General features: G+C 37.8%; 1 protein-coding gene across 1 annotated transcript in view; it reads right to left on the bottom strand.

Annotated features, from left to right (window-relative positions):
• PATJ (PATJ crumbs cell polarity complex component) overlaps window positions 1-12576 on the bottom strand; it is a 337921-nt gene that overhangs the window by 106632 nt on the left and 218713 nt on the right. The window lies entirely within an intron of this gene.

Here is a 12576-nt window from a genome sequence, read left to right as displayed (position 1 = left end):
TTGTGGAATGCCTAGAGGCCAGAGACAGGAAGTCTGAGATTAGAAGCATCATTGTGGCTTCAGGGTGGTGGGGGATGACTGGCAAAGAATGGGGTGGGGGCGTGTTCCTAGGAGCTGAGGGCAGCCTTCATTTGAGAACCAGCGAGGAGGAAAGAGAAACTTCAATAAGAAGAAGCCTGGAAGTGGATTTTTCCCCAAAGCATTCAGACAAGAACTCATCCTGGCCAACACTTTGATTTCAGTCTTATGATACCCTGAGCAGAGAACCCAGCCACACTATGCCAGCCTTCCAATCTATAGAACTGTGAGCTAATGAATGGGTACTGTTTTAAGCCATTAAATTTGTGGGAATTTGTTATACAGCAAGAGAAAACTAATATACCTCAGGTTTTTAAAACTGTCTTTTCTTTTTTTTTTAAATTAGAGACAGGGTCTCACTCTGTCACTCAGGCTGGAATGCAGTGGCATGATCACAGCTCACTGCAGCCTTGAACTCCTGGGCTCAAGCGATCCACCTGCCTCAGCCTCCCGAGTAGCTGGGACTATAGGCATGTGCCACCACACCTGCTATACACATTTCTGATTTGGAAAACATGATCACCAGAAACATAATATTTAAGTGCTTACCACAAAGCACTATTCAAAGTGCTTTTCACACCTTAACTCATTTAACCTTCATAACAACTCTATGTGGTAGGCAAAATTATTTTCTTCATTTTCTCTTTATTTTACACAGAAGTTAAGCAATCTGATCAAAGTCACAAAGCTAATAAACAGCAGAGCTAAGATTCAAAATCAGCAGTCTGGTTTCAAAACTTACTCTTTTTTTTTTTATTTCAGCATATTATGGGGGTACAAAAGTTTAGGTTACGTATATTGCCCTTGCCCCTCCACCCCACCCCCCAGTCAGAGCTTCAAACATGTCCATCCCCTAGATGGTGCGCATCGCAATCATTATGTACGTATACTCCCATTCCCTGCCCCCGCACATCTGCCCAACACCCGATTAATGTTATTCCTAAATGTGCTCTTAGGTGATGATCAGTGAAACCAATTTGATGGTAAGTACATGTGGTGCTTATTTTTCCATTTTTGGGATACTTCACTTAGTAGAATGGGTTCCAGCTCTATCCAGGAAAATACAAGAGGTGCTATATCACCATTATTTCTTATAGTTGAGTAATGCTCCATGGTATACATATACCACATTTTATTAATCCATTCATGTATTGATGGGCACTCGAGTTGTTTCCACATCTTTGCAATTGTGAATTGTGCTGCTATAAACATTTGGGTGCAGATGTCTTTGTTATAGAATGTCTTTTGTTCTTTTGGGTAGATGCCCAATAATAGGATTGCTGGATCAAATGGTAGGTCTACTTGGATCTGTTTAAGGTATCTCCATATTTGTTTCCACAGAGGTTGCGCTAGTTTGCAGTCCCACCAGCAGTGTATGAGTGTTCCTGTCTCTCCACATCCTTGCCAACATTTATTGCTATGGAACTTTTTGATAAAGGCCATTCTCACTGGAGTTAAGTGATATCTCATTGTGGTTTTGATTTGCATTTCCCTGATGATTAGAGATGTTGAGCGTTTTTTCATATGTTTCTTGGCCATACTTCTGTCTTCTTTTGAAAAATTTCTATTCATGTCCTTTGCCCACTTTTTGATAGGGTTGTTTGATTTTTTCTTGTGGATTTTCTTGGGCTCTACGTAGATTCTAGTTATTAGTCCTTTATCGGATGTGTAGCATGCGAAAATTTTTTCCCATTCTGTAGGTTGTCTGTTTGCTCTCGTGACAGTTTCTTTGGCTGCGCAGAAGCCTTTTATCAGGTCCCATGTATTTATTTTTGTTGTTGCTGTGACTGTCTTTGGGGTCTTCTTCATAAATTCTTTGCCTAGGCCAATGTCTACATGAGTTTTTTCCACATTTTCTTCCAGAATTCTCATCGTTTCACACCTTAGGTTTAAGCCTGTTATCCACCGTGATTTGATTTCAAAACCTACTCTTTTAACTACTACAGTGTTTCCCATTTTACTAGCCTATCCCAGAGCCACAAATGTCTCCTTCTTTCATATACCCAAGTTAACATTCCTAGACTCACCTTGGGGGAAAGTTCTACTAGATGACAATTTACTCTTAGAGATATTTCATAAATTTCCTTAGGGTAAAGAAACATGCAAGTTTGTTCACTCTACCAACTGCAGTCTCTCTATATTTCATACTTAAGTTCTGGGTGTCATAGCTATGTTACCTATCCCTTATATAAATAGAATGACTATAAAATGCTTTAAAATATTCATTTTGTGTGATGGGGCAGCTAGAGTAGTGAGCAATACAGTGGAGTGGAATTCCCTAAGAACCATTCTATAATATTTACAAGGGCTCTTCTTCCCTCATAAACTTACTGTACTTTTCTTCCCCTTTAAAGTTGAGCCAAAACTTGATTAACTCTGTTTCCTTTTTCTCTGTTGGTGATCACGGAAATACACACTGAGATGGAACCTCTGCCACCTGGGAGAACAGGGAGGCCCTCTTGCTGAGCCATGAAGGGTAGGTAACACGAGAAAGAAATAAAAACCTTTGTTTTAAGCCACTGAGTTTTGGGGCTGTTTGTTACTGAGGCATAACTGAGTCTATACTGAGTCAAATGTGCTCCATGCAAGTATATTCTATAATATATATTTTTAAAAAAGCCATGTTCATAATAGTTAAATACTGGAAAAAACCCAAATGTTCACCTACAGGAGAATGGTGTCAACAAAGTTTTGTACATTCACAGAGTGGAATATTACTCAGTAATTAAAGGAACAAACTTTTGATAAACAGCATGGATAAATCTCAAAAACATTTTGTTAATGAAAGAAACCAGACACAAAAGAATAAATACTGTTTGATTCTGTTTACATTAAGTTCAAGAACAGTCAAAACTAACTTACAGGGACAGAAATGAGGAAATAGTCGGTCCTGGGCGATGGAGGGACTGACTGCATAGGGACTCAGCAAACTTTCTGGGGTGAATGAATATTCTATTCATATATTTTTGTTTTGGGTGGAGGTTACACAGGTGTATACAATTATCAAAGCTCAATAAACTGAACATTTAAAATCTACTGCACCAAGTGTAAATTATACCCCAATTAAAAAATAAATCCATGATTACATGTAGGGTAAGTCAATTATGCTATCCTGGAAAGCAATCTAGGCAAAGGGACAGATTGTATCACTGATAAGATAGAAGTTGCTTTAAAAACAACTTTCAAAATCTTGGTTTCTTAACCTATATAATAGGGAAAATAACTTCTAATACAATTGTTATGAGATAATGTAAATGTCAAAGCATAAAAGTATAATAAAGAAAGTTGATATTTAGTGTTTTATGGTTTTATGATGTTGAGTCTCAGATGCTTAAACTTCCAGTTGCTAAGTTCTCAGTTACCAACAATTTATTCAGCCATCAACCCAAAAAATTCAAAAAAGCACTGAATGGTTTCATTCTAAGGCCTTTATTCTTTTCTTTTCTTCTATTTTTTTTTTTTTTTTTCCCAGAGTCTCCCTCTGTTGCCCGGGCTAGAGTGCCATGGTGTCAGCACAGATCACAGCAACCTCAAACTCCTGGGTTCAAGCTATCCTCCTGCCTAGGCCTTCCGAGTAGCTGGAACTACAGGCATGAGCCATCTCACCCAGCCTCTTTTCTTTTCTTCTACTCCCATGGTCCCCATCCTAATTCATGCTCTTTTCACATTGCCTGGACTATGACAACAGTGTCCCTACTGGTAGCCTTGTTCTGCTTTCTCTGCATCAGAATCCATCCAAATCACTCCTCTCTCAACTGTGAAAACCATCCACCTGGAACCAAGTCTGAAAATGGAATCTGAATAACCCAACATTAAAGAGTTCCCTCTATTGGTACCCGTTTTGCCTATTTGCATGTCTTAGAAGTTCTTGGAGAACTTCTTACTTAACTGTAGGGCCTTATATAGCATATGACATACAGTGGGTAATCAATAAATACTTGAATTAAGTTTGTTGATGCAGTTTGGACTCCGCTCTTCCCTAAGTAAGTCTACCCAGCTAGCATTGACTAGCTCTTGCTGTACTCACTTGTCCAACAGTAATCACTCTCCCCTTTGAATTTCTATAATAACTACTTAGATAGCTTGTCTCAGCAACTTTATTCCATTCTTCTAAGAATACTTCCCTGCATTCTGGGAAGCACACATATGTCATGCACAGGGATTTGTTGACACAACACTATATGCTTATTCTTTATCCATCAAAGTTGTAACCATAGCTCAAACTGTAAAAAGGGATTTCATTAACATGTTATTGGAAGCATTAATCCAACAACCCTTGACTAATTCCTCAGAATAAATATGGGATACTTTCTTGAATATAAACTATAAAAGAACACTATAAATTATGGTCCAAAGAAAGATTAGTGGGTTATGAGGAGAACATACTTATGCTTCAGGGAAACATAATGAACCCATGACAATAATTTCTGAATGAGGAAAAATAAAAGAAGACATCTAATGTAATGGGTGGTGTGTGCATGTTTGTAAAATGGCATAACTTTATCAGGGGCTGAGATATCTCCAAGAAGCAAATATCTTCTAAAATAAAAGTGTGCTCTATTCCAAAATTCATAGAGAATCTCAAGGGACCCCAAATAGGCAAAATAATCTTGAAAAAGAAGAACAAAGTTGGAGGTCTCATCCTGCCCAATGTGAAAACTTACTACAAAAATACAGTAATCAAAACAGTGTGGTACTAGCATAAACACAGACATATTGACCAATGGCATAGGATAGAAAGCCCAGAAATAAACCCTTGTATACATGGTTAAATAATTTTTAGCAAGGATGCCAGACCATTAAATGGGGGAAAGGATGATCTTTTTAATAAATGGTGCTGGGAAAACTGGGTATCTACATGTAAAAAGTGAAGTCAGACTGGGTGTGGTGGCATGGGCCTAAAGTCCCAGCTCTTGGAAGACTGAAGCAGGAGGACAGCTCAAGCCCATGAGTTTGAGGCTACATGTGTTATGATCATGCCTGTGAATAGCCACTGCATTCCAGCCAGGGCAACACAGCAAGATCCCGTCTCTTAAAAAAAATAATGAAATCAGATCCTTCCTTTATATCATATATAAAAATTAACTCAAAAATGGATCAAAGACCTAAACATAAGAGCTAAAATCATAAAACTCTTAGATGAAAACATATGGAAAAAGTTTTTTGACATTGGATTTGACAATAATTTCTTGCATATGACACCAAAAGCACAGGCAACAGCAATAAAAACAGATAAATTGTAATATATCAAAATTTTAGCTTCTGTATATCAAAGGACACAATCAACAGAATGAAAAGACAACCTATGGAATGGGAGAAAATATTTGTAAATCATGTATCTGATAAGGAGTTAATAACCAGAATACATAAAGACTCCTACAACTCAACAACAAAAACAGCAGAACACACAACCTGATTAAAAAATGGGCAAAGGACTTAAATAGACATTTCTAAAAAGAAGGTACACAAATAGTCAATAAGCACATGCCAAGATGCTCAATATCACTAATCCAGCAGGGAAATGCAAATCAAAATCACAATGAGATACCACCTCACACTCATTAGGATGCCAATTATAAAAAAAAAAAACAAAAAAAAAAAAACAGAAAATAAGTATTGGCAAGCTTGTGAAGAAGTTGGAACCCTTGTGCATTGTTGGTGGGAATGTAAAATGGTGCTGCTACTATGGAAAAAGGGATGGTGGTTCCTTAGAAAATTAAAAATAGAATAACCATATGACTCAGCAATTCCACTGGTGGGTATAAATCCAAGAGTTGAAAAGTATACTTTTCAAGAGCTATTTGTATGCCCCTGTTCACAGTAGAATTATTCACAAGAGGCAAAAGGCAGAAGCAACTCAAGTATTCACCCATGGACGTGTGGAAAAACAAAATGTGGCATATACATAAAAATGAAACATTACTCATCCTTAAAAAGCAATGAAATTCTGACATGTGGTACAACATGGATAAACCTTGAACACATAGGCTAAGTGAAACATACCAGTCACAGAAGGACAAACACTGCACAACTCCACTTAGATGAGGTACCTAGTGTAGTCAAATTCAGACACAGACAGTAGAATGGTGGTTGCCCGGGGTTAGAGCGAGGGAGAATGGGGAGTTAGTGTTTAACGTATACAGAGTTTCAGTTTGGGAAGATGAAAAAGTTCTGGAGATGGATGGCGGTGATGGGCACACAATGATGTGAACTGTACACTTAAATGGTTAAGATGGGAAATTTTGTAATATGTATATTTCATTGCAATTAAAAAATTACTACTAAGCAAGGAAAAAAAAATAAAAGCGTGATAGGAATATGTTTGAATTATTAAAAATATCACTTAAAATCATTATTGTATTCAGAGGCTCTGGTCTGCCTCTTGGAAACATCCTTTCACCAACTGCATAGGATCTCATTTTATGCCAACAAAATAGCATTATATCAAAAGCAGAAGTTATGTGCCTGAATTCTACCTGGACTGCTGAGCAGGCTGATTTAATTTTTTTGCAACTTGTTCTAAAATGATTACAACTACAATCTAATGCCTAACACATCATTTAGATGCACACGTGTGTATATATACACATACACAAATGTTGAATAAATGAGGAACACATGAACACAACTAAAGAGGCCTGGATATTATTTTCTGATTATACTAAATTTGGTGATGTAACACACTTGAGGACAGAAAAAAATTAACTCTACACCTGCTGTATTAATTGGAACATGACATTGAATTAACATTCAGCCAGGACAGCTCCATGTAAATGAACCATGTAAATAACACACAAACAAAGCAAATCATTATATCTCAAAGGGAACAAAATTCCTATCTGAAAAGATTCCAGAAGATATTCCTAACTGTATGAACAGACTGAATAGTTTCCAACACACAACTGGAAGAAGAGACTAAAATAGCTGAATATTCTGAATTGGAAATATAAGTCCAATGGTAGTAGGATTGTGAACTCTATTTACTTGGTATTCCAAACAACGTCAATCACTAATGAGGGCTGCTGGGAAAAGCACAGTATCCAGACCCACAATTTACAAAGGTGGCCCCAGGCAAGTTCTAAATAATTGTTGCCAGTTGTAAGGTAGCTCATAAAATATTTGGCAGTGCAGGTGGGCAGGAGGGCTGATGTGGGCAGCTTAGAACTGGATGGATGACTTAGCCTAGCAAGTTTTTCATAGAGATTCTTTCTAAAAGATAGTGCAAGAGATACTCCCAGCCCTTCCCCTCTTATTCCTGGCTGGCAAATCCCAAACGTGGTTCAGATATCCAGCCTTTGCCATAATGCCATGTGCTGGGAAATGTGACCCCTCCCCCTCGAGGATAACCCAAGACAAATCCTGCCTGATTCCTCTTCAATACTTTTGGTGATCTCATTTCAGGAGCCAGAGACTAGTCTGGCAATGGAAATGGGTCATACAGGAGATCCTCGGTAGAGACTTGTTCAGAGGTCAAATGCTCTGCTAAAGTAGTTTGAAGGACAAAAACTTCTCAGAATCAGGGTTAAAAGCCTACATGTGACAAGAAATGCACAGAGGGAACCAAGTGTCTCATTCCGGTTGCTCGTGATTTGATAAGATCGATAGCTCTACTTTTATTAGGATTCATTTATTAGGATTCTTTGGCAGCAAGCAATAAGATGAATTCAGGCCAACTTGAGCAAAAAGGTATTTATCACAGGGATGCTGGGATATCACAAAACTGACAGGTTATAGGACCAGACTTGGAACAGTCAGGGACTCCAGAGGACAAAGAAATAGGAAGCAGAATGATGTCATTGTAGGAATGTCTGATCAGGGCACTGTGGCTCTATAAATAAACACCATTAAAACTCACATGACTTGCTTCCAATCCTAAGCCTAAGGTATCAAGCTTAGGACATATGAACTACCCACTGGCCACATCTTGGCAGTGAAGGAAATTAAGCAAGAGTTAGCATTTTGTGGCAATATGAGTGACTTATATTGGTCTACCATATGGTCCCACTAAACAGAGAAACAGAAGAGCCTTGAAATTGCCAGTGTCTTACTTCGTCCTCCTTGCAATTCCTAATAGAGTTCAGTGCAAATGACAGGCATCTTCCTCAAAACCTGTCATATGTACCATGGATGACATTTTATTGCACACTCAAAAGGGGGCACTGCACTCTTTAAATGTCCGTGGAAGTCAGAAAGATGCTTCCTTAACAAAATTCAAAACAACTGACATACACACCTGTATTTGTCTAATGGTACTTTCCTGAAGAAGGACTGCTTTTTCTCCTGGAAGCAAATGTCCGGGTATATTGACTGTGCATAACATCCAATTCTGGACTCTTTGGGTTTCTATACAACTATGACTTTGCTTATTACCCTTCAAGTCTTAGCCTAAGCATCTTTCTCTGTAACACCTTCCCCTGGGCCCCAACAAGTAGATTCGGTGCCTCTCTTATATGTTCCTACAGCATCATAATACTTTCATCATTGGATAAGGTACTGGACTATTGTTTATTCTCTGTCTCATTTTTTTAGGGCAGGGATTATGTGCTTTCCATCACTGACTCCACAGCACCAACACAATTATGCACTCAGTAAACAACTGTTGAAAAATGAATGAATATTTATGAAACCAAAACTCATGCTTGTGCACACAATCTTTTTTCCTTCCTATTTATCAAAACTAGATCGAGAGCACAATAAGGATTTTTAAAACATCCAGGTTTCTTCTTCAGATGGACACCTCCTCAACACGACTCTGACATTCACATTAATCTCAAGTCGATATCATCTTTCAGGGTTATGACCAGAGGATAACGGGCCACACTATATTTTTAATTACAAAAACAAGACATATGTTCAATCAATACAGTAAGGTGGATCCCATGGTGAGTCCACTTTTGCTCAGTAGGGCTTGACAGCTAGCACTAAATCTTTCCAAGCGTTGCAGTTTCATTTGGCCTCCTTTAGCCCCAGGAGTTTTTACACAGTACACACTTTCCACATGTAATTAAGTAATGGAGAGTGAGTTGTTATACATGACATTTAATTTTCAATAGTGGGGGAAGGTATGACAAGAGCTGCAGGCAAGATCATTAATCTCCTTGGATCCCTGCATTGCCAAATACAGCAATTCATTCATTGTGTTAATACAGCTCTCCTCTTGTACTCAAACTGTGGGCTCATGTGGAAGGGATAATGCCGAGTCGGAAAACCCATAGAATTGAAAGTTTGGTACATAGCAAGAACACAGATTGCAAAGCACATCTGCATGATCCAGAGTTGAATAATTTAGTATATCAAAGTCTATATGTTTAGGGTACAATTTCCAAGATAGTCCAAAATCTAATGATGTGAAAAGCAAAAGGGAAAAGGTAATTACATAAGCCATGTGTATATAGCAGCAACTTGCTAATTTGCACTAATGATCCACAGACCCCTTGCAAATTATAGATCAATTAGTATATGAATCACCACAGTGTTAAAAGAATATGACAAGGACCTGATCGAAAAATGTACATCACTGTAGACTAAAGGCCTTAGTTAATTAAAATGTTGCCTGCAGCATATTTTAATGGCTTTCTGTGATGACTGCTACTGCTAATCATACCCCAAAACCGATGGCCGGTTCCTTTTTTTATAATCACTTGTCAATAAATTTGAAAAACAGTTGCTGAATTATAAAGCCAAAAATTCCCGCATAATGGAAAGGCACAGAGAATTAATAATTTCAACTGAGGAAGGAAATATTGCTAAATAGAAGAGCAAATTGTAAAGAAATACAAATTACAAAAACTGGTTTTCAAAGTAACATTATAACACAGTACAAGTTATGCCGAGTTTAAAAGAAAAGTAAAATCGCATCTGTGGTGCTGATGTGATTCAAATGTTAACTTCCTGAGCCTTGATAACAGATCAATTTTTAATTGTTTCAAGATTTGGTTCCAAAATAGGCAAAATCAAGGTTTGTATAACAACAGTTTGAAAATAGTATTAATAATATATATGTTAGAGGTTAAAAGATGCACCTGAGTGATTAACGAGCTAGACAGTTGGCCCGAGGGAGGATGCAATGTTGAACGGCACCTAAAATGCACAGGCCAGCGCATATGATTGGGAAGAAAATCCACCATTATGCCCCCACTGGTCATGTACAGACCTGAGGAGCAACAAAATAGTTTCTTTTTTGCTGTCCTTAAGTGCCCCAAATTCTTACAGTATTTAATTTTACTTGCCTCAGTAAAATCAATTATATTTTATTGACAGGGGGATTAATTAGTGTTAATTACATTTTTCTTTCTACATTCCTTACAGTGTTCTACTCCTCTTAGGGTACCAAGTCATCCATTAAAACATGGAATTGATGTTTTAGGCAGGCTGTGCCCATCTCTCTCATTTGGACATTTCCCAGAAATGATTTTATATAATGTCCACTGTTATCTCTTCCAGAGCTTAATCATTACGATGTGAATTAAAGCATTCTTAAACTGAATGTGCTTCACTTAAAAAAATACTCAAAATAGACAAAGTATACACAGGGAGTGATTCTCCTTTTTCTTCCTCTTTCCTTCTTCCTGACTTCTTTACTTTTCTATTACCTCCTTCTTCCTCCCTTCCTTCCCACCGTTTCCTGCCATCATCAGCAGCAGCACCACTGTGGACCCCTTAATGGTCAGGCGGTTTCTATGTATTAACACGTTACACAATTCATGAGACAGCGATATCCTCCTCATAGCATAGATCAGGACCGTGAGCAAGCTCCCATTGCTGGGGGAGCCAGGTTTCAAGCCCAGGCAGGGCAAATCCAGGGTTTCTTCTTTTAATTACCAAGCCTTCTAGTTCAGCCATGCTTTAGAAAAGAATTTATCTCCTTAGGTAAGAGTTCTCAGTCAGATGAATACTTCCTTCCTTTATGGTGATTGAAGCAATTAATTAATAAAATGTTGGCATGCAAATTACCAAATACATATCAACTCAATCAAACAAAAGGCTGTCAGCTGTGTGTACATCTTTCCTCTTTCAAGCTCATTTTTCTGCACACAATCTAAAAATGGATACGACAAAAGATTGCTCAGAATCACTCCTATATCTTTTCTCCCTATAAAAAGAAGATATAGAAATCTTCTTAACTCAGCTAATTTGGGAAAGTACTGGGAAGAGGGACAGAGGTATGAAGAATTTTGTAAAATTCCCGAGTTACATATTAATAAATATATATATATTTTTAGTTCACAAAATAATAACTGACTTACTATGATTGCTGCCTTTGGAGAATAAATAATCTAGAATTGCTTCGTAGGAGCTAAAAGGAAATTTATTCAATAAAGCTTTCTGAATGCCCACAATATGCTAGTTACTATAATTTAATGACCATGCAAGGAAGGTCCATGCTATGGTCTGAATGTTTCTGTTTCCCCAAAACTCTTATGTTGAAACCTAATCACCAACATGAAGATATTGGTAGGAATAATCCTACTAATTGGGAATTATTAAAATTCTACTCAGCTTTCTCTTCTGTATTCTAAATAATTTCAAGTCATTTAACCTTTTCTTTTTAATTGAAGGAGGAAGGTTCTATTTCCCAACTATTTAATTGTATTAAATGATTTTCTTTGGACCCTATTCAATTTTCTTTTTGCTCTCTTTAAAATGAGATGGCCCAGTAAGGGTAGGTAACAAAGGCCCACAAATGCTGAAGAGGCAACAGTAATGTTAATAATAGCACTTGTGGTAGCAGCCACCACCATGTCCTAAACGCTATGTGCAGACACTGGTAAGTGCCACATACATCTTCTCATGCAATCCCCTCACAACTTTATAGGAAGTCTTCAGCCTAAATGCATTACTTTTGTGAACTTCTCTTAATGAACAACATCTTAATGTCTCGAGTATTGACCTTTCTTCAAGTCTGTTCGAGTTTTCATCAACTAACTGTAATCTTGTAACTCCGAACAATAGGAAGAACAAGAAAACCAAAAAAAAAAAGAGATTGGTGTCTAACAGAGGATGTCAAGGTGAGTTAGCCTGGAGGGGTTGTCTTAACACACAAAGACATACGAGGAGGAGGAAGTTTTCTCCCTCTGGAAATAGAGTAAAAACCTGGGAAGCCAGAAAGTGCCAGTGGGTGGGAGAAAAGGGCACCAGTGTAGGGTTTATCCAGGAGCAAAGTAGCAACACCAGGTGAGGCCAAAGTGATGACGTGTGAAGGAATAGTTCAATCCCATGAGTGCTACACCTGTGAATAAACTAGCCCCTCATCCCAGTGGTCCCCGGGAATGGACAGGTCTTACTGATGGTAACTAACGCAAAAGGGAAGAATAACATTGATCATCACCATCAAAAAATAGCAACTAACATTCTTTCAGCCCTTACTCTATGCTAGATATTATTGTGAGCATTTAAAATTTTTAAAATATCAACAGTGGAGGAGGTAGATGCTTTATTATCCCCATTTTACAGGTGATAACTGAGGCCCAGAAAGAAAAGAAATAGAGCAACAGTTAA

This window comes from Eulemur rufifrons, chromosome 8, assembly GCF_041146395.1.
Source record: "Eulemur rufifrons isolate Redbay chromosome 8, OSU_ERuf_1, whole genome shotgun sequence".
NCBI lineage: Eukaryota > Metazoa > Chordata > Mammalia > Primates > Lemuridae > Eulemur > Eulemur rufifrons.
The sequence above is the reverse complement of the archived record's forward strand: the minus strand, read 5'-3'. Positions and strand labels throughout refer to the sequence as shown.